The sequence below is a fragment of the Rhinatrema bivittatum genome, chromosome 1 (genome assembly GCF_901001135.1).
Source record: "Rhinatrema bivittatum chromosome 1, aRhiBiv1.1, whole genome shotgun sequence".
Taxonomy (NCBI): domain Eukaryota; kingdom Metazoa; phylum Chordata; class Amphibia; order Gymnophiona; family Rhinatrematidae; genus Rhinatrema; species Rhinatrema bivittatum.
In genome coordinates this window covers 733101219-733125895 of record NC_042615.1, presented here as the reverse complement: position 1 = coordinate 733125895, position 24677 = coordinate 733101219, and positions in this window count along the sequence as shown.

Genomic DNA, 24677 nt, shown 5'->3' with positions numbered 1-24677 from the left:
GATGGAACAGCTTCCCTATGAGGAAAGGCTGAAGAGGTTAGGGCTGTTCAGCTTGGAGAAGAGACGGCTGAGGGGGGATATGATAGAGGTCTTTAAGATCATGAGAGGTCTTGAACGAGTAGATGTGACTCGGTTATTTACACTTTCGAATAATAGAAGGACTAGGGGGCATTCCATGAAGTTAGCAAGTAACACATTTAAGACTAATCAGAGAAAATTCTTTTTCACTCAATGCACAATAAAGCTCTGGAATTTGTTGCCAGAGGAGGTGGTTAGTGCAGTTAGTGTAGCTGGGTTAATGGCTATTAATCAATTATACTTAGGGAATAGCCACTGCTATTAATTGCATCAGTAGCATGGGTTCTTCTTAGTGTTTGGGTAATTGCCAGGCTCTTGTGGCCTGGTTTTGGCCTCTGCTGGGCTTGATGGACCCTTGGTCTGACCCAGCATGGCAATTTCTTATGTCCTTATGTTCTTATGCTCCAGACACACCCCTTTTCCTCCTGTCTCCACAAGAGGAGGGGTAAGACTGGAATAGCCATTGCAGTCATCAAGTGGGGAAAAAAGGGAGGGGAGGGGGCTGGACAAAGGAGCAGAATAATTGATTGGGGTGAGAGAGAGCCAGAGCTATGATAAGGCTGGATGGGCTGAAATAATCCTGAGTTATTGATTGGGAGGAGGAAAGATTTGAGAAAGAGAAAAAGAAAGGTGATGGAAGAATGTTTTGTGAGAGCTAGCAGAGATGATAATATATGGATAGGGACCCAGAAAGGATATTGAAGGGGAGCTTATGTAAGGGGATGACCAGGACAGAGAGTAGATCAGAATGTGGGCGAGGGAGGAAGTATGAGAAGTGATAACTGAATGTGAGGTGAGGTTGGGGGGTGTATGTTTGGAAATATTGGCAAGCCAAATTGATGGAGATTGATCAGGGAATCAACCCAATGAGAAGGAGATTGAGGTAGACAGGATCAAAGGAGAAGAATGTTGGGGAAGTGAAATGTCAAAATAGGGAGAATTGGAGGGTGAAAGTCATGATGAAGGAGGGATGAGGATAATATAGAGTAAAGTGAAAGTGATATAAGAAAGACACTTTGAGACAGAGAAGAGAGAATTGAAGGAAAATTGGATGAAAGGGAAATATAGATGTCAGGGGAAAAGAGGAAGATTGGACATTCAAATGGAAGATGAAATTTAATGTGGACAAATGCAAGATGATGCATATAGGGAAAAATAACCATTGCTATAGTTACACGATGTTATGCTCCATAATAGGAATTACCACTCAGGAAAGAGATCTAGGCATCATAGTGGATAATACATTGCAATTGTCAGCTCAGTGTGCTGCAGCGGTCAAAAAGCTGTTAGGGATTATTAGAAGTTAATGGCGAATACAATGGTGGATGTCATAATGCCTCTGTATCACTCCATGGAGAGACCGCACATTGAATCTTGTGTGCAATTCTGGTCACTGCACCTCAAAAAAAAATATAGTTGCACTGAAGAAAGTACAAAGAAGGGCGACCAAAATGATAAAGGGGATGGAACGGCTCCCCTATGAGGAAAGGCTAAAGAGGTTAGGGCTGTTCAGTTTGGAGAAAAAATGACTGAGGGGGGATAGGATAGAAGACTACAAAATCATGAAAGGACTTGAATAGGTAAATGTAAATCTGTTGTTTACTCTCTCAGACAATAAAAGGACTAGGGTGCACTCCATGAAATTAGCAAGTAGCTCATTTAAAACAAATCGGAGGAAATTATTTTTCTCTCAACACATAATTACTGGAATTCATTGCCAGAAAATGTGGTTTCCGCAGTTAGTGTAACTGGGTTTTAAAAAGGTTTGTATAAGCTCCTAGAGGAGAAGCCCATAAATTGCCATTAATCAATAAGGAATAGTAGCGTGGGATCTATTTAATGTTTGAATACTTGCCAAGTACTTGTGACTTGGATTGGCCACTGTTGGAAACAGAATACTGGGCTTGGTGGATCCTTGTCTGACCCAGTATGGCTGAATAACATAGTCTGGGTAAACAAATAAGTATGGGTGTAGCTTGCTTGTTGCGGTGGTTACTACCCCTAACTAATCAAGCTTTATATTTCACTTGGATGCAGCTCCATCACTGCTCTCTACATTCATGGTGGGGGTGAAAGGGAAATAGAACCAAAGGTTACTAAGAGCCAAGAGAAACAGATAAGTATGAGAAAAAAAAAAAGTGCAAAACATGCTGGGCAGATTGGATGGGCCGATTGGTCTTCTTCTGCCGTCATATCTATGTTTCTATGTCTTAATTTCTTATGTTCGTATGAAGTGATGAAGGCAGAGAAATAAACAAGTGCAATGGAAAGGAAAGCCTGGAAAATGAGTTAGAAGACAGAACAGAGCAAATCAGGAAAAAGAAACCAAGACCAATACAAAAGAAAACCCACCCAGATAACAAAAGTAGAAACAAAAGTATTATATTTTCAGTTTAGTGTTTCAAATATGTAACACTGTGATCTAGTAGCTGTATGGCTCCTGGAGTAAAATGGATTCTCTGCATCCCGTGATGGCTTTTTTTGAATCAAAAGAAATCTAAATCCCTACTCCTCTGGAATACAGTGGCTCTCCCACTTATGGCAGCTCAGGTAGCAATTATGTATAATGGGATTTCAGAAATTTCCAACGGAGTCACTAAACTGAATAGTATCCCAGAGAGAGGGCATGAAAAAGAAATATTCCTGCTGGGTGTCCTGCAAGGAAAAGAGGCAAAACCCATCCAGCCAGTCCCTAAGGGGTAGAGGGAGAAGGCAGAACTCAAAAATAGTAATAAGGTGAGATTACAGCAATGAAAGCTCAAAATCAAATTTTAGTTTCAATTCAAACAGTTGTATATTATTATTGATTAGCTGTAAACAGAACACCACAAATATGATGCAAAACAAATACTTCAAAACATTTTCCTTTAAGAACATAAGAACATAAGAAATTGCCATGCTGGGTCAGACCAAGGGTCCATCAAGCCCAGCATCCTGTTTCCAACAGAGGCCAAAACCAGGCCACAAGAACCTGGCAATTACCCAAACACTAAGAAGATCCCATGCTACTGATGCAATTAATAGCAGTGGCTATTCCCTAAGTAAAATTGATTAATAGCCATTAATGGACTTCTCCTCCAAGAACTTATCCAAAACTTTTTGGAACCCAGCTACACTAACTGCACTAACCACATCTTCTGCAACAAATTCCAGAGCTTTATTGTGCGTTGAGTGAAAAAGAATTTTTGTAGTTTCTTAAGATCCGAACTCCTTCTGCAAAACGGCTTATCAGATAAGTATATTTTAAAGTCAGGTGACAGTGGCTTAGAATGTGATGCCAATAGTCATCACTTTTAAAGAATTTGACTTTATTTGAGCTTTTTTTCCACAGATATTTCTACGTTTGCTGTTGAAGATGGCAGGTAAGTAGAGATTATTATTCTGTTGGGGGCGGATTTTCAAAGGCCCGCGCACGCCGGCGCGCCTATTTTGCATAGGCCGCCGGCGCGCGTAAAGCCCCGGGACGCGCGTAAGTCCCGGGGCTTTTGTAAGGGGGCGTGTTGGGGGCGGGGCCTACTGACGCTGTGTTTTGGGGGCGGGCCGTGGCATTTCGGGGGCGGGCCCGGGGGCGTGGCGCCAGCCCAGGGGCGTGGCCAAGGCCTCCGGACCAGCCCCCGGGACCGGAGGACGGAGCGGGGCTGCCTGCCGATGCGTGCAAAGTTACGCCTGCTTCCAGCAGGCGTAACTTTGCCGACAAAGATAAGAGGGGGGTTAGATAGGGCCGGGGGGGTGGGTTAGGTAGGGGAAGGGAGGGGAAGGTGCGGGGAGGGTGAAGGAAAGTTCCCTCCGAGGCCGCTCCGAAATCGGAGCGGCCTTGGAGGGAACAGAGGCAGGCTGCGCGGCTCGGCGCGCGCAGGCTGCTGATTTTGCGCAGCCTTGCGCACGCAGACCCCAGATTTTATAACATACGCACGGCTACGCGCGTATCTTATAAAATCGGGCGTACTTTTGTTCGCGCCTGCTGCGCGAACAAAAGTACGCGCTCGCGCAACTTTTTAAAATCTGCCCCTTGATGTATATCTCTTTACTGTCTCTTTTCTTTTTCTTTCTTTGAATTCACAACTCTGAAAGTTACCTGGACCCCTCCATTGGCTAGGGATGTGCATTTGTTTCAAACAAGTTTTAAAAATGCGACAGAAAAGGGCAATATTTCATTTCGGGGGGTCCTGAAACAAATTGTGCGCCCCCAAATGAAACACACCTTTCTTGTTGCATTCATTTGAAATTAATGCATCGGGTCTAAGTCTAGGCCTGAAGCCTTGCCTAAGGCGTAGACTGAGGCCAAAAGCCACTGGGGCCTCGACCTAGGCCTAGGCCTAGGACCAAAGCCTGGGCCTCACCTGGGGCATAGGCCAAGGCCCAAAGTAGGGGCCACTGCCTAGGCCCAAGTGTGAAGCCAGGGTATCTTACTTGATGCGTCGGGGGTATCTGATGGCAAGGCTGGGCCTTGGCTTCCAATGCTGGGGCTTCAGTCCGCAGCCAGCCCCAATGCTAAGACCTGGTCTGGATGCTGGGTCTTAGTCCTGCACTTAGGCCCGATGCCGGGGCCTGGCCTGGAAGCCAGGTCCTGATGCTTGGGCCTTGGCCTTGGGTCAAGCTCAGGACCAGAACCCAGCTCTTGCTGCTGCTCCTTTGTCATCCTCTTCTTTCTTCTGACATCATCCACTGGAGTTGTGCCAGAGTTAATTAACTCTGGTGCATTAATCCCACTGGATGGTGCCATTTTGATGTATGGCATTGCTGTACAATTGCTACACATCAAAATTGTGCCATCTGCTGAGTAAATGCGCCAGAGTTAATTTACCCCATTGCAACCCCAGCCAATGGTGTCAGAAGAAAGAAGAGGATGACGAGGTGAGCAATGGCAAGGCCTGGGTTCCTGGCCTGGTTCTGACCCAAGGCTGCGGCCCAGGCATCAGGAGCCGGCTTCTAGGCTGGGTTGCGGCATCAAGACTGGAAGGTCTAAGCAAGGCCCTGGCATCAGGACCCAGCCTCCAGGACGGGTTATGGCATCGGGTCTGGGCTGAGGTCTGGGTCCGGGCTCCATCCGAGACCGAGGCCCAAGCATCAGGACACAGCCTCAGGGCCAGTTTGGGGAATCGGGCCTGGATCCAGGCTGAGGCACCTGTGATGGGACCTGACCTCCGGGTCGTGTTGCAGTGTCGGGCCTGGGTATGGGCTCTAGCATAAGCCAAGGCCTAGGCATTGGGATCTGGCCTCAGGGCTGGGTTGTGGCTTTGGGCCTGGGTCCAGGCTGAGTCCCAGGCATCGGGACACAGGCTCCAAAATGGGTCATGGAATCAGGCCTGGGTCTGGACTCTAACCTAGGTCGAAGCCCATGTGTTGGGACCCAGCCTCCAGTCCAGGCCCTGGCATTGGGCCTGAGTTTAGCTGAAGTGACAGCCTTGCATAAGCCGAGGGCATGGTAGGTCAATGCAACCTTGGCCTACGCAAGGCTGAGACTTCAGCCTGGGCCTAGGCCTTGCCAGCAGATTTCTTTCAGGCTAGTAAGTGGGGGCTGGGGGGATACGGTCCCTGGCATTTTTCTGGACAGGCTGGCGGGAGCCTTTCAGCCTCCATTTTCAATTTTTGGCCATTTGTTTTGTTTTTTTTTTTGGGGGGGGGGGTTATTGTTTGATTTTTTTTTCCTCACCAATGAACCAAGCAATCCATGAAATGAAATTCATGGTAAAAAAAAAAAAAAAAAAACTATAGAAAATGCACCAAAATGAAATCAAATATTTTTTCCTTGTAGATCCCTAGTACCGGGGACTTTCCCAGGATCCCTGGATGCCTCGCCATGCCTTCTCCAAGCAGAGGCAGCTTCCCCCGGCAGCATGATTCTGCCTGCAATTGTGAGACCAGCAGCCTCTGGACGGCAGGAGACAGCAGGGCTCCTGTGGCTGTCCTGCCCAGCTGACTCCCTGGGTTGATATACGCTCCAAGAGGGAGGGAAGAAAGAAAACATATCTCAGCCTCCCTTCTGCAGTAAGCCAGCTTTTAGAGCCCCTTTTTCTCTCTGATTACATAACTATTATCAAAAATATTATACATGAGCTATCAAGACCACCCGGGTTCCTTTTTCAGATATGAATGATGTTACTGTGACATCTGAAGAAGAGGCTTCTATGGTTCAAAAACTCATGTCCAGTACTTGTAGATAGTTTGTATGCTTGATCCAGTAAAAGGTTTCAAAATTTGCTAAGAACCTCATGATTGGAATACAATTTTCACTGCTAGATTTTTGTATTTTGTATATACTTTTTTTTTTATATGGAGGGAAGCAGTGGAGGGTTAAATAATTTTGTGGAAACAAAGAGTATCTTACCAAGAGGAACAGAGCTGTTGAAAGCCCCTTAATAAGAAGCTGCTAGCACATCACTTAGGGGCAGATTTTCAAAGGCTACGTGCGTAACATACACGCATAACCAGAGAAAATCTGCCCCTGAGAGCACCGAGCCTATTTTGCATAGGCTCGGTGGTGCGCGCAAGCCCCGGGACACGCATATGTCCTGGGGCCTGCAAAAAGGGGCAGCCCGGGGCATGGCCTGGGGCGTGGTGGCGGCTCGGGGGTGGTCTCAGGGCGTGGCCGGGGGCATGGCAGCAGTTCGGGAGCAGTACCGGGGTGGGGTCAAGTGCTCTGGAACAGCCCTCGGGCAGGCGTAACTTTTGGAATAAAGGTGGGGGGGGGATTTAGTTAGGGATGGGGGTGGGTTAGATAGGGGAAGGGAGGGAAAGGTGGGGGGGCCGGAAAAAAAGTTCCCTCCAAGGCCGCTCCGAAAGGGAGGGAACGGCGAAAAACTTCGGGACTCCCCTCGGGCTTGGCGTGTGCAAGGCGCGCATGTGTGCACCCTATTGCGTGCACTGAGCCCGGATTTTATAACATGCGAGCGCATAAAATCGGGCATAGATTTGTTTGCGCCGGGTTGTGCGAACAAATCTACGCCCGCTGGTAGATTTTAAGATCTGGCCCTTATTGTTTAAGAATTAACCAGTACAGTTTACCCCCTTGGGCTTTCCATTGTGGTTAGTGCCAATTTTTTAAATTGTTCACATATGGCCAGCAGGATCTCAGTAACAGCGAGTCTGATTTTAAATTTAATTAGCAACATCTCTGGGTGCAGACCCTATGGACATAGGCCTCTTGGGCCTGCACTCCATGTCTTTTAAGTACCTAACAGTACCTGTAACCATCAGCATAGCTTTTTCTTCCAAAGATTCAAAAGAAGTCTCCAATTCTTGCATCAAGGATAAAGGGTTTTCTTCTAAAGCATCTTTGGATTTGGAGGTTAGAATAATTTTGCAAGTGGAATCAAACTCACTAGGGATCAATAAACATTCAACAGAATATATCTTCCCTCCCCTGACTGCCTTAGTCAACATCTCTTTCGCTAAAATGTATGCTATAGTTACACAATGTTAGGTTCCAAATTAGGTGCTACAACCCAAGAAAGAGATCTAGGCGTCATAGTGGATAACACATTGAAATCATCGGTTCAGTGTGCTGTGGCAGTCAAAAAGCAAACAGAATGTTGGGAATTATCAGAAACGGAATGGTGAATAAAACGGAAAATGCCATAATGCCTTTGTATCGCTCCATGGTGAGACCGCACTTTGATTACTGTGTACAATTCTGGTCGCCGCATCTCAAAAAAGATATAATTGTGATGGAGAAGGTACAGAAAGGGCTACCAAAATGATAAGGGGAATGGAACAGCTCCCCTATTTTATTTAATTTAATTTAACAGCTTTTAATATACCGGTGTTCGTGAGGGCACATCACGCCGGTTTACAATAAACTTGAGAAAGGAGGAAAATTACAAAAAACAGGGAGCGGGTGATGGAGCAGGTGCGAAGAGGGGCGGGAGTGAGGGAGAAAGGTAGAGGAGGAAAGGATAGCAGCTGAGAAAGTATAGGAACGTAACCATAATTGAAGAGGAGGTATTTACAGGAGGAGATATTTACCACAGAAGGAATGTAGAGGTGTGAAAGTTTAAAGTAGGTTGTGCATTAATTACAGCAATTAGAGTAGGTTATGTATAATAGCTTATTTACAGCCATTAGAGCAGGTTAAATTTATTTATTTATTTATTTATTTATTTATTTATTTGTTTGTTTTAAGTTTTTCTATACCGGCATTCGCGATGAAAATCGCATCATGTCGGTTTACAATTAACAAGTGCAGAGGGTACAAAGAATAATAATAAATAATAATGATAATAATAATAATAATAAACATTAAACAAGTGAAGGTGAAAGGTTGCAGTTACAATGAAACAAGGGAGTTATACAACTTGGAACAGAGAAAAGAAGCTAGGATTTTAACAGAGAGAACAAATATGCCAATGGCGGCATTTGCAACATTAATGAATTACCCTGTTAAGGTGGAGTTATTAATTACCATGTTAAGGCCAAGTCTAAGCGATTAGGTTAATGATGAATTAAGGTTCAGTTTAGGTCTGGAAAGGCTTTCGAAAAGTTATTATATATATATATATATATATATATATATATATATATATATATATATATATATAATAACTTATTTACCGCATTTAAAGCAGGTTGTACATTTTAACTTAGTTGCTGCAGTGTGTGGTACAATTAACTTGAGGAAAACTAATTTAGGTAACATGCTAGAGAGAGAACTGTTAAGAGTAGGGTGGGAGGGGGGGTGTCTAGGGGTGGGTTTCCCTATGTTTCCCATATGGGTATGGGTTTCCCATAGTCTTTCCCTATGAGGAAAGACTAAAGAGGTTAGGACTTTTCAGCTTGGAGAAAAGACGGCTGAGGGGGGATATGATAGAGGTGTTTAAAATCATGAGAGGTCTAGAATGGGTAGATGTGAATCAGTTATTTACTCTTTCGGATAATAGAAAGACTAGGGGGCACTCCATGAAGTTAGCATGTGGCACATTTAAAACTAATCGGAGAAAGTTCTTTTTTACTCAATGCACAATTAAACTCTGGAATTTGTTGCCAGAGGATATGGTTAGTGCAGTTAGTATAGCTGTGTTTAAAAAAGGATTGGATAATAGGGATGTGAATCGTTTTTTGACGATTTAAAATATCGTCCGATATATTTTAAATCGTCAAAAATCGTTAGGGCCACGATACAATACCAATTCCCCCGATTTATCGTTAAAAAATCGTAAATCGGGGGAAGGGGGAGGGCAGGAAAACCGGCACACTAAAACCCCCTAAAACCCACCCCCGACCCTTTAAATTAAATCCCCCACCCTCCCGAACCCCCCCCCAATGCTTTAAATAACCTGGGGATCCAGCGGTGGTCCAGAACGGCGGCGGTCCGGAACGGCCCCCTCAATTGAATCCTGTTGTCTTCAGCCGGCGCCATTTTGCAAAATGGCCGCCGCAAAATGGCGGCGGCCATAGACAAAAACGATTCGACGCAGGAGGTCGTTCCGGACCCCCGCTGGACTTTTGGCAAGTCTTGTGGGGGTCAGGAGGCCCCCCCAAGCTGGCCAAAAGTTCCTGGGAGTCCAGCGGGGTTCAGGAAGCAATTTCTTGCCGCGAATCGTTTTCCGTACGGAAAATGGCGCCGGCAGGAGATCGACTGCAGGAGGTCGTTCAGCGGGGGTTCCGGACCGCCGCTGAACGACCTCCTGCAGTCGATCTCCGTACGGAAAACGATTCGCGGCAAGAAATCGCTTCCTGAACCCCGCTGGACTCCCAGGAACTTTTGGCCAGCTTGGGGGGGCCTCCTGACCCCCACAAGACTTGCCAAAAGTCCAGCGGGGGTCCGTAACGACCTCCTGTGTTGAATTGTTTTTGTCTATGGCTGCCGCCATTTTGCGGTGGCCATTTTGCAAAATGGCGCCGGCTGAAGACAACAGGATTCAATTGAGGGGGCCGTTCCGGACCACCGCCGTTCTGGACCACCGCTGGATCCCCAGGTTATTTAAAGCATTTGGGGGGGGGTTCGGGAGGGTGGGGGATTTAATTTAAAGGGTCGGGGGTGGGTTTTAGGGGGTTTTAGTGTGTCGGCTCACAATTTTAACGATTTTCACGATAGTTTACACACCCAAATGGCAACAATACGATTCCCTCCCCCTCCCAGCTGAAATCGATCGTTAAGACGATCGAGGACACGATTCACATCTCTATTGGATAAGTTCTTGGAGGAGAAGTCCATTACCTGCTATTAATTAAGTTGACTTAGAAAATAGCCACTGCTATTACTAGCAATGGTAACATGGAATAGACTTAGTTTTTGGGTACTTGCCAGGTTCTTATGGCCTGGATTAGCCACTATTGGAAACAGGATGCTGGGCTTGATGGAACCTTGATCTGACCCAGTATGGCATCTTCTTATGTTCTTATGTTCTTAAGAACTCATCATGTGAATGTAATAGGTTTCCTATTATATTAAAGTCACGATGTAACCCATTGTGATCTTCACTTGGAATGACGGTATATAAAATGGCTAAATAAATAAATAAAATACATTTTCAAACAACTCCAAATTGATATAGATCATACTCAAGGAAAACTAATTACTTACAAGTTCTAAATTGCCAGAGTTAATCCTTAATATGAAAACTCAGGAAAACAACATCTCTCTACTGGTATCTAAAAAGAAAAAAGAGGCATATTCTAATAAAGTCCAACAATAAAAAAATAAATATTTTTATCTTTAAGTCTGATATCAGAATAAATTTTGCATGTGAATATTAATCTGTCTCTTGCCCACAAAGGGTTTGAAGAAATTCAGAGATATTGCTTTGAAAATGTCATTTACCAGATCAAATTTTTAAGTGATACTGTGATCTGTTAACTAAAATATGTGTTAAATGTAAAAATGTATATTTTAACTTCAATAATTCCATATAAATTTAATTTTGTTCAAAAATGGCCGTTGCTCATCAAGGAGGGATAACAGTCCTGCTCCTGACAAGAATATCACACATCAGTTTTATCAGACCCAACATGGACCACTTTTCAACAAATCTATTGTCTGGTTCAGGGGTTTGCTGAAATAAACAAAACGAACATTCAAAAAATATAATGAAATTCAAAATGAAAACTATTTTGATTGTTGGACTTTATCAGAGATAATCCTTTCCATTAGGGATGTGCATTCCTTTGAAATAAAACTTTGAAATGTAACAAATGAGCCCATTTTTTGTTTCAAAGTTTAAAAAAAAGAAAAAGAAAAAAGAAAAATTGTGTTAATTTCTTGTTTTTGGGAAATAGTGCACACCATTTGCTAATAGTGAATTGTGTTTGCTAATAGCATGCACTATTTGCAAACAGAGTACATTATTTAATAATAGTGCATACTTTTCCTAAAAACAAAAAACATGAAAAACAAAAATCTTCAAAAAATGAAAAAATGAAATGAAGATGAAAACAATTAGGGGAAGATTTTAAAAGCCCTACGCGCGTAAATCCAGCTGGATTTACGCGCGTAGGGGGGTTACGGGTTCTGAGCCTATTTTGCATAGGCCCGGTGATTCGCACAAAGCCCCGGGACGCGAGTATGTCCCGGGGCTTGAAAAAAGGGGCAGGGCATGGGCGGTCCAGGGTGGGGCAGGGGCGGGGTAGGGCTAGAGGCCTCCGTAGGGCCACTAGGCTGGGGAATCGCGCGCCAGCACTCGGCCGGCAGGCGCAACTTGTAAAATAAAGGTTAGGGGGGTTTTAGGTAGGGCTGGGGGGGGGCGGTTTAGGTAGGGGAAGGGAGGGGAAGGTGGGGGGGGGAGCAGAAGGAAAGTTCCCTCTGAGGCCTCTCTGATTTCAGATTTCAGAGCGGCCTCGGAGGGAACGGGGAAAGCCATCGGGGCTCCCCTAGGACTCGATGCATGCAAGGTGCACTAGTGTGCACCCCCTTGCGTGCGCTGACCCCGGATTTTATAACATGCGCGCGGCTGCATGCGCATGTTATAAAATTGGGCGTACATTTGTGCGTGCTGGGTAGCGCGCACAAATGTACCCTGCGCGCGTAGGTTTAAAAATCCGGCCCTTAATGTTTACATCCCTACTTTCTGTCCCTTTATTCTCATTAAATTTTTCTTCTTCTTTCTTTATTTTTATTTTGCTCATGCTTCTTTCATTGGAAGCTAATCACAAACTACATTCAGAAACAGTAAGTACTTCCCTTGATACAGAGGGCTTAAAATGTAAGCGCCTAGTTACTAAGCTGCATTATTTTCCTGCAGGTTTGTGAATCCTGTGGTATTTTCCCTGCCAGTAAAATATCACCCGGAAAATGCTGCAACTAAGCTAACCATCTTGTTCACTGCACGATCATGGCCCCACATCCCAGGACCATCTTTAATATTTATTTATTTATTTGGGTTTTGTATACACCCTCATTCCATGTGAGAATCACTATATGGGCTGCTGCACCTCTTGCTCTCTCCTCCCATGGAATTGTAAAAATTTGTGGTGGTCTATTGAAACCCCCTTTTCCAATCTCCTCCCCCCACCATTTCCTGAAGCAGTCAAACTTTCCAAATTAAAAATAAAATATTCCAGAGTTAGCCTTCTCTCCATCTCATAACCCCTCCCCCTTGGTATAGAAATACTGAACCTCCCTGACCCTTTCTGGCCTTCAAAACCAACCCACCCCCACCCCTTCAGTGTCCTGGTCCTCTTACTTGTATGCCCTGAAGCTGTAGTGCTGTAGTTGTCAGTTCCCCCTATGCTCAGGGGCCCGCACATTTCCAAAATGTCACTGGCTAGCCTAAAGTGCTCCTTTGCCCTGGTTGTATTATAAATTGTAATTGTGTTGGTATAATACAAAATCTTTGTGATTATTAGGGGTGTGCATTCGAATTGACCGCATTAGTAAAACGCAACTCATATTTTTTTTTTACTTAAAAAATTGATTCGACATAAACGATCGGATTTCCCACATATCGAACATAGATATGTTCGATATGTGGGAAATCGCGATTGTTGAGCCAAAATAAAAATATAAACCCCCTCACCCTCCTTAATCCCCCCCCCCGACTTACCACAACTCCCTGGTGATGGAGCGAGGAGTGAGGACGCCATTTCTGCAATCCTTGGCGAGAAGCATGTGACGTCGGCGGCACGTCGAGTGACGCCGGCGTCACGTGATTCCCGGCTCGTTCGCGCCGGACGGCTCGTTCGGCCCAAAAAGAACTTTTGGCCAGCTTGGGGGGGTCAGGAGGCCCCCCCAAGCTGGCCAAAAGTTCTTTTTGGGCCGAACGAGCCGTCCGGCGCGAACGAGCCGGGAATCACGTGACGCCGCGTCACTCGACGTGCCGCCGACGTCACATGCTTCTCGCCAAGGATTGCAGAAATGACGTCCTCACTCCTCGCTCGATCACCAGGGAGTTGTGGTAAGTCTGGGGGGGGGATTAAGGAGGGTGAGGGGGTTTAAATTTTTTTTTTGCACATATGTACATATACCCAACTCATTGGATTTTTTTTATGTCCATATTGGCCGCAAGTGGGACCCCCTTTCGGACATAAAAAATATGAACATAAAATTTTGCTCTGCACATCCCTAGTGATTATCATTCTTGGCTTTACAGTCTTTCTTTGAGCATTCCCAGTCTTTGTGCTTTCTTTATTCTTACCTGATTTTTATTTGTACTGAATCCTAGCATTTCAGGGAGACAGGTTTCAATTTAATAGATTTATTTGCAGTTATTAACTGTTTCTAGTATGCCAATTAAATAATCACCATATCTGTGTCCTCTATTTTCTTGATCTTCAAAGTATTCTATAAGGATAGCATTCTCTTTTTTCAACGGGGTTCTAATTTTGATTTTCCAACTAATGTCTCTTGTATCCTTGGGTAATTCAATTCCCCTTCCATTGCCTCAGGTACAAACTTTATCAAAAAGCAGTAAATATCGCATGCAATATATAAAGGGGTGTGTTTTATGGTAATAACCTATTTATCACAATGTGCATTATCTTAGTACAGGTGTTACCACATTAACTTGTTGCACTAATACCTACATAATTGCATTTTCCTACCTGCAAAGTGCTCGAGGTGAGGTTTAGGTAGTAGTGTAGGGGTTAGGGGCCACTTTTACATGCAGAGTGAGACATACGAACAGAACAGTACAGTCTTGTGAAGATTTGATGTCCTTTGGAGTGAGGAAGCTCAGTCAACGATGAGATTGTACAATGTTCTCTCAACATAGCATGATGGACTCTCTACCATTAGAAACAGAAGAGGAAAAAGCTATAGAAGATCAGGCCCTTATACAGTAAGATTTCTTGGGAAAGGGCCTAACAATTGTACCTGAATTTTGGACTCACTGTGAGCTTGGATTTGAAAAGGTGAGTATTTAAATCTTAGAAAAAAAAAAACCCCAAGAACAATACAATCTGTTCCTTTAGCAGTTCACATACTCCATCATGTGCAGTATGCTCATTATCAGCCAAGACTTTCCCTATTTCATCCATCATGAATTTAAGTTTGCTTATTGAATCCTCAAGTGTCACTGAAATATTTTTTGATGTTTCATTTATCAAGTCATCTTTGACTTCCATAATTATTTTCTCAGCCTTAGTAGCCATTTTGATTTCTGAATTCTGGCTTTTCCCCATGCACCAGCTGGGTGTAGTTGACATTTCCTTTGCATTTTTAATAACAAACTCATTCGTTTTATTGCCACATTCAGATGAACAGCAGAAAAGTGCAAAAAATTGCTCTAATGAAGTTAATGGGATGGAAAAACAGATTATTCTAAACCCTAGCATGGATTTACACTCTTACAGGACCTTCCAGCTGTGGAGCAAACCGGAAGCAGAGGCTGAGAATTCTGATGGGAATCGTGCTGGGTTTGAATATCCCACCCCTTTCTCCTTGTTCAAATTCAAGATCTAGTCCCTACATTTTTTTTCCAGTTATTTGTTCAAATCACACATTATGATACAGATAGAGAATCTGGCAAATTTAGTTTCATTTGACCTTGCATTCCTTCTCTGGTTTAATAATGCCAGAAGGTTTAGGAGAGAAGGCAATTTGCTGTCTGCCACTTCAAACCTATAAAAAAGCAAGGGGACCAGCAAGGAAAGAAAAAATGTCTATTTATTCTATTCCTATAATTTTGACTCAGTATTAAGGTGAATATGATTTGTATTGCAATATCTTGTATCAATGAAATTAATTGATATAAATATATAATCATTAACTTGCTGCACTGATTACCACTGTTGGTGTTAATAAGGGAAGAACCTACTTAATTATCGTTGAATCATGCTTCCAGTGGCTGGCACAAAATGGAAGTGTCAAGTCATTTTCTAGAGTGTTTTCTCTCACTCACAAAATTTGAGGAGAAAAGGATGGAGGAGAGAACTGAGCAGTGGCCGGATCCAAGCTTAATAAGGAGCTTTTATGAAGACACTTGGAACGCTGTTCCAGTCTGCCGTTTCCTTTCCAATTAGTGGTTACCAGTGGTCCCATTTCATATCTGAAAAAAAGGATATATATAAGAAAATATATAGCCAATATGCAACAACAAAAATTATATTTGTATTTGCACATTTCATTTATTATACATAACAATGAGGTAAAATATTGAACACATATTTCTCTTTTTAATACTGATGGGAGAATTAAAAGGGAATAAATCTGTATTCTTTTCTATCTATGGTGCAAACATTATCTGCAAGTCACATTTTAATTTCATACTTGACGCTTCAGCTCATGCCATGTTTTTAGCTAGCGTTGGCCTATTAAGCTGTTAATTTATCTACTGTTGTGAAGGCCTCTGCAAATGCTGAGCTATAAATAATAGAGCAGTGATCCATAACCCCCTTCCCATGTAACAGCACAGAGTCCACTGCAGCTAATATGAAAGAACTGCCGGTTGCTAGGTGCCAAAATGCTGCTTGCCTATTTAGGAACTGATATAGTTTTGTCTCCCTGCTAAGAAGACAAAACTGTAATTAGAGATTAATCAAGAGCTACATTAGTGCCACGGTTTCCTGCAGGCTGACTTTTGTTGCTCACCAGCAGTTAAGTGCATCTGCCTGTATTTACCAGTACTCTGGAGATTTAGAAATTTATTGCCATGTTTACAGGGGACAGCTACCGTAAGAGTTGTCAAATCACCAAGAAAATGGTACAGAATGCATATAATTAGCTACACCAATTCAGCCTATTTGTTTTTTTTCCTGTAGAAACAATATTCCGTTCCTTCTCCCCCACCCCCACCCCCAGAAGTTTAATTGAAAGGATCCTTTTGCCAAAACTATTGTTTTGTCAAGTGCTCAATTTTTGTCTTTTTGTCTCATTACCAAGCTAAAATAACTGCTGCAATTTGTACACTTCAATGTATGCAAAAAAAAGTCATGGAACCAGGGCAGTGGTCCACACCATGCTTTGGTTTTAGCATTTTAATTCTTTACCACCTCTAGCACTCATCTTGCCTCTGTTGCCCTTTTTACTAATCAGAATATTCAGTACATAAGTGCTATGGAGGTAGTTCTCAAAGAGTTGTGCACGTAAAAATTAGCATATATGCATGGAAATAGCCTATTCTCATGCAGTCCCTATTTTATAAAAGTTGAAAGTACGCATGAACTTTAAATTTTGTATGAATACTCGCATCAAAAAGGGGCAAGCTAGGGGAGTTTTGGAGTGGGGCCAACAGTTACGCAGGTAACTTGCTATTGTAAAATATTCTTACGTACACCTGCTAATTAACTTGCATAATTGCTATATATTTTTAAAATAGGTATAAAAAGAATGCACATTCAATATATTGAAACAAGCCGTTAAGCCCGTTAAAACGGGCTACATTAACATTTTTTTTTGGATCATTTCCTTCCCCTCATTCTCCCTCCCACCTCCCCCACTCTCTCCCCTCAGTCACTCCTCTCTCTCCCCCCCCTCCCTCCTCCCCTCAGTCACTCCCCCTCCTCCCTCCCTCAGTCACTCCCTCAGTCACTCCTCCCTCCCCCTCCCCCCAGTCACTCCTCCCTCCCCCCTCCCCTCCCAGTCAGTCACTCCTCTCTCCCCCCTCCCCTGAGTCACTCCTCCCTCCTCTCTCCCCCCTCCCTCCTGTCACTCCTCCCTCCCCCTAGTCACTCCTCCCTCCCCTCAGTCAGTCACTCCTCTCTCCCCCCTCCCCTGAGTCACTCCTCCCTCCTCCCCTCAGTCACTCCTCTCTCCCCCCTCCCCTGAGTCACTCCTCCCTCCTCCTCTCAGTCACTCCTCCCTCCCTCCTCCCCTCAGTCACTCCTCCCTCTCTCCCCCCCTGAGTCACTCCTCCCTCCCTCCTCCCCTCAGTCACTCCTCCCTCCCCCTCCCCCCTCCATCACTCCTCCCTCCCTCCTCCCCTCAGTCACTCCTCCCTCCTCCCCTCAGTCGATCTCCCCCGAAGACCCGGAGCGGCGGCCCGAAGACCCGTGCAGGAGCGGCGGCGGCACCGGCCCGAATTCCCGGAGCGGCAGGAGCGGCGGCGGCATGCGCGCGAGGGAGGGACAGACTTCCTTCCGTCCGTCTGTCCCTCCCTCGCGCGCATGCCGCCGCCGCTCCGGGTCTCTGTCTGTCCCTCCCTCGCGCGCATGATGACGCCGCCGCTCCGGGTCTTCGGGCCGCCGCTCCCGCCACTCCGGGTCTTCGGGCCGCCGCTCCGGGTCTTCGGGCCGCCGCTCCTGTCGCTCCGGGTCTTCGGGCCGGTGCCGCCGCCGCTCCGGGTCTTCGGGCCGCCGCTCCTACAGCGCCATTTTTATTTTTAAGAGGCACACTGTGACCGACGTGCTCGCATGCGCGGTAGAGCTGCTCTCTACTGCGCATTTGCGGCACGTCGGTCAACCTTCGTTTATTAGGTTGATACTCGCTTTCAATGCATTGCATGTATTCGCCCATAAGCATATATTTGCGCGTATGCTACGGGGTAGAGAAACATCTATTTTATAATGCGCATGTATATAATACACGCAGATTATAAAATACTGTTGTACATCTGTGCATGGTCATATGTGCCTACATATGCTGCTGTGCGGAGTTGTTTGAAAGTTATCCTCGGTGTGTGGGTCAAAACAAATTAGCATCTTTAATCAGCTATGGAGTTATATGTTTTTTTAGTACTGCATTATAAAAATTATAATAGATAAAGGGGTACCTTATTTGAAATAGTTTACTTGTAAATAAAACACTAAAAAAATTAGGATTTATATACATTCTTATGCTCACATATTGTACCACGTAACAGTCCTGATTTAAGGCTCTTTCATCCAAAGATTTTGCCTATGGACACAGAATGGAGAAAATCTTAAAAGAAAACCAGAGCTCTAAAGAAATTATATTTAAAATGACTCTAATGTGTTGGTTAATTCAGGCCTTCAGGGTTAGATTCTAATTATAAATTATCTAGAATAGTAGCTTTTACTGCTAATATTTATATTATCATGTGGCAATATATTGAATTTTGTACTATTCTTTGTTGGACTATGATACATTGCACCTTCAAAGTTTCTCACATGAGGTAATTTGCTTCTAACTGAGTAGCTTATGTGGCTTTAAATTGTACTGCATTGTATTTAAAGTAACTGTTGATAGAAGTCAATATAACCTACACCCCCATATCTTAAGTTATTTCTCTGCAGCTGTTTTTTGACTTTCATCTCATATATGCTCAGTATCCTTGTTAAAATTCTATCTGATCAATCAGTGACTGAACAGTAAAAACAGAATCTGAAGTTCTAAAGCTGTTATTTGCTGTAACTGCTGTCATCAGTCAAGTAGCTGACATCATTAGACTGTCCTGCTGTCCTTTGTATTCCTTTCAGAAGATGGGACCTAGGTTGTCTCAAAAGCTCCAATATCTTACGATAATAAATAGGTTACTTTAATCAAGAATGAATAGCTTAGTTGATATATCAGACTATTAGGGGGTCATTTTCAAAGCCATTTATGCATAAAACCTGGTGTTATACACATAAATGACTGTGCTAAAATAGTACAGGGCTGAGAGCATGTAAATGTATGTGCAGAAGCTGGTCATGCATGGACTTTTACACAAAATGAGCTGAGATGTTCCAAGGGGCAGAGTTGGAGTAGAGTCAACACTTATGTACATACATTTATTTGGACAAATATTGAGATATCCCAATAAAAAAAATAGCTACTTTTGAATGTTGCTGGCACTTATTCATCTAAAATTTAGCTGGAACCCTCTAAAGAAGCTGCCAGAAAAGATTAACTCATTTGAGGAATTGGAAGAGATCTTCAGGAATTACTGAGCCACAACATTTAACAGAGCCTTCATTGTCCAAATAGATCCCTTGGTGGTGGGCTTAGGAGCAAGGTGGCCCAATCAGATAGGTGAAAAAAAAAAGATGAGGGTACATTTTTGATCATTTTCTTGATCATTGATAGATACTGTTCACCTGTGTTGGCTCTTTGATTGGGGCTTCTGGTACCTGAATAGAAAGTATACTGATTGGATGCCATGCTCTGATTACATCTGTTGTTCATCAGAGATGGAGAGGCTGTGCATCAGAGTTGCTCTTTGATTTAAAATTTTTCTTTTTATAGAGTAGACTGTTTATTTATTTATTTTTTTACTTAATCTTTGGTTTTGTATAATTTGTTGATCTGTAGTTTGGATGTGCTTGTATTTATAGGTACTTTGGTTGTTTGCATTGATTGGATTTACATTTTGTGAATGGACTGTTTCCATGTGGTAAATGTTGTGACATTGAACATTGTACGCTTTATTAGGGATGTACATTCATTTCAAATAAATTAAAAAATGCAATGAATAAGGGTGATTTGTTTCATTTGGAGGAGTCAAAACAAATTGGGGGCCACCCAAATGAAACAAACCTTTTTCATTGCATTTGTTTGAAAGGAACCCTTTGGGCCTAGGTCTAAGCCTGAAGCCGGGGAATCACATAGGGCATAGGCCACAGCCTAGGCCTGAGTGTGATGCAGGAGACTCGGCTGAGGGTTGAGCCACAGCAGGAGCCTTGGCAAACACCTGAGTACCTCGCAGGAACAATTATTTACCTGATCCGCTGGGTACCAATGCCTAAGCCTTGGCCTAGGTCAGAGCCTGGAACCAGGCCCAATGCAGGACCCAGTCCAGAGGCTAGGTCCTGTTGCCTGGGCCTCAGCCTATGCCAGAGCCAGGACTCAGACCTAATGATGCAGAACAACCTGGAGGCTAGGTCCTAGTACCACATCCTCAGCCAAATTCCAGGCCAGATGCTGGGGTCTGACTTGGATGCCAGATCCCAATGCCTGGTCTATGGTCAGGATCAGGCCTGGAGCCCAGACATCAAAGCTCCTTGGGTGATGTCCTTTTACTCTTCATTCTTCTTTCTCTGATGCCATGTGCTAGGGTTTCACTGGAGTTAATTAACTCTGGTGCAATCACCCCAGTGGATATCACTATTTTGATGTACAGCAATTGTACAGCATTGCTTTACATCAAAATGGCAATGTCCACTGGGGTGAGAATGCATCTGAGTTAATTAACTCCGACACTACCACAGCGCACAGCATCAGTTGAAGAAGAGGACAATGACTGTGCTTTAAGGGCTGAGATTTGGGCCTGGGGAGCAGCAACAGGTACCAGAACTCTGGAGCAGGAACAGAAGCTGCGACGGATACTGGAACTCAGGAGCAGAACAGCAATGCAGGAACAATGCCAGGAACAAGCAAGGAGACCTGTTGCCAGAGCTTGCCTTAAAAACCCTGGAATGGTTGATGTCATCACTAGGGGCCGTGAGAGCTTTTCCCACCATGGCCCCTTTAAATCTTGGTGGGTGGTGCGCGCACGTACCTAGGAGTAGAGGGCCAAAAAGGACAGTGGCGGCGGTGCTGCCAGCATGGCTGTAGCCGCCGGTGGAGAAACAGCATGAGCCGGCAGAAGGGAATCCCCTGCCATGCCGGAAGACAAAGGAGGTGTGGTGGAGGTACTACCATGAAGGCAGCTGTCCACTGCTGCCTGAGAGAGGGGGGCCGATGTTGGGGCTCGACGTTGGCGGGTAAGTGATCTGCGGCCGGGAATCACAAGATACACAAGACCAAGGTTTTGGCCTATGTCTATACCTCACCAGCAGATCCCCACAGGGCTGGGTAAGTGGGAACCAAGGGTATCCTGACCCCGGCATTTTTCCTGATGTGTAGGAGGGGTGGTTAGGAGGTCCATTTTGGGGGTTTGTTTTTTTAATGTTTAATTCAATTTTTTCACACAAATGGAATGAATCAAACATTGCACAAACTGAAATTTGTCAGAAAAAACAACCAAAAATGACCCCAAAATGAAAAGGAATAATTTTTCCTGCACATCCCTAACATGGATCCATGTTGGGGATAGAGACTGAAATTTGACCACTTGAATGAAATAAATGAAAACAGCAATTCTCTCTTGGGAATATTTGCAATATAATTGATGATAGAGATTGGAGTTTGATCTTTTGGATGGAAAAAATGTAAACATCAATGTTCTTATGAAAATATTTACATATTTCTTTAAGTATTATGATTAAGTTGTATTGAAGCTCCTATATTCATTTGGGAATGGTCATTTAAGCTTTTATAATTTTGTTCAATTGATGAAAGTGATAATAATATTGAAGATTTACTCAAATCTTTTCTGACTACTGAAGAGGTTATTTATTGGAAACTAATATATGAGTTTATTATTGCACACCAATATATTTTGATATTTAAATGAATAGTTAGTTCTCTGGCTACATTGTATATGTATGAGGATGTATTTTGAATGTGTAGTTTGGTTTTCTTATTAGTATGAGTGTATGCGAATGGTGGGGTGTCTCAATGAGGATAAACAAGTTGTAGTTATTTTTAATTTTTGTATATTTTTCTGCATGTTTCTAGATAAAAAAATGATTTGATTATGAATTGAATAAAACAATGTAAACTGATTTATGATACTGTATAAATTATTTACATTTTCCTGTTTTTCTTTTTTGACATATTATTGGTAGTTGATTATTGATTTCTATCTGATTTTTGTATATTCATTATTTTTTTTGCCATACAAGAGTAGGTTTATATCTTCTGTCTTCTCCTCTTTTCTCCATTCATCCTCCTTTTTGAGGAAATGGTAGTGTAGAAGAATGTCCAAAATCCGCTTCTAAAGATGACACTCCAGTAGATGTAGCTGGATGAGAGTTGATAGATTTTAGCAGCAAGGCTAACCATTATAGATGCCACTGAAAATTCCATGGAAGTGGCGGTGATAGGGTACATCCAACCACACGTATAAAGATATCTCTTCAGTAATAACAGAATGAGCTGTTGCATACAGCAGCAATAGCTCAGCTGCCATGATATCAGTGTACCATCAGCTAAAGTGGCAATGTTGGTGAAGGTCCAACCCCACTACTAAGAGTAATTACTTCAGTCATGTAACTGGATGACGTATTGTATTCCGCTGTAATAGATCCACAGCTATGACGTCACTGAACCTTCAGCAAAAGTGGCTATGTTGGGGTACGTCCAACCCACTTCACAAAGAAATTTCTTTAATGCTGGATGAGTAGTGAAATTCAGCAGCAATAGCTTAGCTGCTATGGACGTCAATGAAACTTCAACAGAAGTGGCAAGCTGATGTACGTCCAAAACCCACTTCTGAATAACTCTTCCTTAGAATGCTGGATGAGAGATGGCGGAAATTAAATAAACATCATATAAAACAGTTTTTGAGTATAAATAGGAAGAGAGATGGCTGCAACACCAGCAAAACAAACTGGCTGGTGGCTTGAGATATCTTCTTTGGAATCAACAGTGCCATAGGCCTTTGGGCACGACTTCCGAGTGAAATGATCATAAAGGCTGGTACGTTTTCAGCTTATAGATATGATGTTTATTTAATTTCCGCTTGTTGATACATCATATAAACACAGTTTTTGAGTATAAATAGGAAGAGAGATGGCTGCAACACCAGAAAAACAGGCTGGTAGCTTGAGATATCTTCTTCGGAATCAACAGTGCCGTAGGCCTTCGGGCACAACTTCTGAGTGAAATGATCATAAAGGCTGGTACATACTTCAGAATCAACAGTGCCGTAATCCTTCAGGCATGACTTCCGAGTGATCCAATCATAAAGGCCTGTTAGAGTTCCTATCTTCCTCAGAATCAACAGTGCTGTAGTCCTTCAGCATGACTTCCGAGTAAACCAATCGTACAGGCTCGTAGCTAGAGATTTCTTCTTCGGAGATTTCTTCTTCGGAACTGATGGCTGGTAGCTAGAGATATCTTCTTTGGAATCAACAGTGCTGTAGTCCTCCAGCACGACTTCCGAATAAAACAATCATAGCAGATATCTCTACGTACAAATCCGTGAAGATGGTGAAGGTGTAGAGTGCCATCTAGCTATGGCAAGCATAGCAACCGCTATGAAAATCAGCAGCCAGTAGTAGAACTGCTGTGGACATCATAAGATTTTCAAGAGAAGTGGCAATGTAAGGGAACGTCCAAGGCCCACTTCAAATTGTAATACAATAATGGATCTTCTAATTTGACAAAGGGACTCCTCAGGTTTTCCACAAAACATCTGAGATTAGAGTTGCCTCCTGCCCCTGAGTCCTCCAGGGCAGGGGTCTGAACCGTCGCTGGTTCAGAGTTCACAAAGACTAAATGAGAGAGCAGAGGAGATAACGCCTTAAAGCCCAAGAACAGTCCTCCTGCGGGACTTAGGCCCGTCTGTTTTCCGGACGTAAGGAGCATGTAGAGACATCATGGCCAGGCTGACCACAGTACATGCATAGGCCGCGTTTCTTCCGGAATCTTCTCTCTTTTGAGGTCAAGTGATCATGTCCAAATTTCATCAGTTCCTCTTTATCAACAGCAGGAATTGCTGGACCCGTCCGAAGTGCAGGGGTACTGGCCTGTTTCAACCCAGATAACACTGTAGACCAGAGTTCCTTCATCTTGTCTTGGAGCCAACAATCAATCCGAGTAGCTAAGGCCATCAATTCTTCCAGCAAGGCAGGTGTCTGATGAGTGGCCAGCTCATCTTTTAAGTGGGTATCCAGGCCTCTGCAGAAGAGAGTCTTAAGACATCTGGGGTCCCAGCGAAGTTCCGCTGCAAGAGTCTTAAATTCTATGGCAAATTCAGCCAGGGATCTGTTGCCTTGCTTCAAGTCCACTAAAGCAAACCCGGCAACAGACATACGAGCAGGGTCATCAAAAATGGATTTAAACAAGTCCATAAGTCCTTCTATGTCCTGCAAAATAGGATCCTTGCGTTCCACAAGGTAGATGCCCACGACAAGGCTCTCCCATCCAAGTATGACAGGATGTAGCTGGTCTTAGAGAGGCCCGTGGGAAACAATGAAGGTTGTAAAGTGAAATGTAAGCTGCACTGGTTCAAGAAGCCCCGAGTCTTCTGGAATTCTCCGTAGAATCGAATAGGCGCTGCCAGTGCAACAGCTGTCTTTAAAGTTACCTCCTGTAACTGACCTTCTTGTGTAGAAGCTGTGTCTTGTATCCTCTATGTGTGAAGCTGATGAAATGCTGCAGTAAGCTTCTCCAGGGTTTCTTGCCGTTCTGAGATGCGTTAAGCCAGGCCCGGTATAGCCTGCAAAGCAGAGAAGTGTGCCGGGTCCATGAGTTACTGACATCCAATACCTTAAGCTGGATTCCCAGGAGTACTGCTTCTCCA